The sequence below is a fragment of the Penaeus monodon genome, chromosome 11 (genome assembly GCF_015228065.2).
Source record: "Penaeus monodon isolate SGIC_2016 chromosome 11, NSTDA_Pmon_1, whole genome shotgun sequence".
NCBI lineage: Eukaryota > Metazoa > Arthropoda > Malacostraca > Decapoda > Penaeidae > Penaeus > Penaeus monodon.
The window spans coordinates 9,284,394-9,286,893 of NC_051396.1; the positions used below are offsets into that span (position 1 = coordinate 9,284,394).

Genomic DNA, 2,500 nt, shown 5'->3' on the forward strand with positions numbered 1-2,500 from the left:
CATTTCCATTTCTCTACTTGAGAATGATAGCGAATTTTACGCCACCCCGTGGGGACTCGGTGGAAATGTTTAGCAATTCAAAACCTAAATCGATACTAATAATTTTTGAAAAATGGAATAATGTAAAGCCCCATTGATATCAATTAATAACAATCCCCCCTGAGCAGGACTCGAACCTAGGTCACTCCGGGTATGAAACCGGAGGCCAGTGCTAAACCAACCGTGCCACACGACCCACTAAAAGGAGTGTGCAACTAGGATCTTACTAGCTCCATAGACATTACCTATCTATTCATACTTGATGAATGATAGCGAAGTTTTACGCTCAGTCCCCGTGGGCACTCGGTGGAAATTGATTTAGCAATTCAAATCCTAAGTCAGATGTACTGAGGTATATTTATAAAGGATGGAATAATGCAATGCCGCATTGATATCGATAAATAACGGTTGGTTTAGCCCTGGTCTCCAGTTTCATACCCGGAGTGACCTTACTATTATTATTATTATAATTATTGATGTTGTTGTTATTAGTATTATCATTGTTATTATTATTAATAGTAGTACTGGTAATAGTATCATTATTATTATCATTGATATTACAATCATTATTATTTTTTATTATTATTATCTTCATCATCATTATCATCATCGTTATTGTCAATATTATTATTATCATCATTATGATTATTATTATTATTATTATTATCATTATTATTATTATTATTATTATTATTATTATTATTATTATTATTATTATTATTATTATTATTATTATTGCTAGTAGTAGTAGTAGTAGTAGTAGTAGTAGTAGTAGTAGAAGTAGTAGTAGTAGTAGTATCATTACTATAATCATCATCATCATAGTTATATTTATCGTTATTATTATTATTATTATTATCATTATTATTATTATCATTATTATTATTATTATTATTACTGTTATCATTATTATTATTATTATTATTATTATTATTATTATTATTATTATTATTATTATTATTATTATTATTATTTTATTATTATTATTATTATTATTATTATTATTATTATTATTATTATTATTATTATTATTATTACTGTTGTTATTGTTGTTGTTATTATTATCATTATTATTATTATTATTATTATATCTATTATAATTATTATTATTATAATTATATTTATTACTATTACTTCACGATCATGATCATCATTACCATAATCATCATCATAACTATTATTTCTATTATCATTATTGATATTATCATCATTCTATTATCATTACTATCATTATTATTATCTTTAGTAACATTATCATTATTATAATTATTATTGTTGATATTATTATTATTATCACTTTTATTATTATTATTATTGTTATTATTGTTACTGTAATGATTATTGATATTAGTTTTATTATACTATATATTATTTTATTATTATTATTATTATTATTATTATTATTATTATTATTATTATTATTCTCATCAATATTATTATCATTATTATTATTGATATCATTAACATTAGCATTATTACTGTCATTTTTATTATCATCATTATTATTAAAACCATATTTATTATCAAGATCATTATCATTATTGTTTTCATTATTATTATTATTGTTATTATTATTATTATATCTATCATCATTTATTATCACTGCAATTGATTATTATTATTATTACTGGTGTTACTATTAGTATTAGTATTATTATCATGATTATTATGATATTATTATTATTATTATTATTTATTATTATTATATATGATTATTATATTATCATTATTTATGTATTATGTTTTTGTTATTATATATTATTATTATTATTATTATATATTATTATTAATTATATTATTATTTATTATTTATTATATTGTTATTATTATATCATTATTATCATTTTTATATATCATCATTAATCATGATCATTGATTATATTATTATTATTATTATTATTATTAGATTTATTTATTATTATTATTATTATTATTATTATTATTATTATCATTATTTTGTTATTATTATCGTCATTACAATTATTGTTATCCTTATTGATACTGTTATTATTACTATTGTCATTAATGTTATTGTTATTATGATTTTCATTATAATAATAATATTATTATTATTATCATTGTTATTATTTCCATTATTGTTATTATTGTCTCTATTTCCATTATTATTACCATCATTGTGATCATTATTATCATTCCTATCATGACTGTTTTATTATCGTTATTATTATTATCATTATCATCATTATCATCATTATTATTATTATTATTATTATTATTATTATTATTATTATTATTATTATTATTACTGTCATTATCAACATTGTTGTTGTTGGTTTACTGTTATTAATATTATATCATCATCATCATCATCATCATCATCATCATCATCATCATCATCATCATCATCATCATCATCATTATCATTATCATTGCCATTATTATTATCATTATTTTTTGTTGTTATCATTATCAAATCCTTTTTATCATTATTGCATCATCA

At 19.1% G+C, this 2,500-nt stretch overlaps 1 protein-coding gene across 1 annotated transcript in view; it reads right to left on the reverse strand.

Annotated features, from left to right (window-relative positions):
* Positions 1-2,500, reverse strand: part of LOC119578723 — a 69,256-nt gene that overhangs the window by 7,660 nt on the left and 59,096 nt on the right. The gene's annotated exons all lie outside the window — the stretch shown is intronic.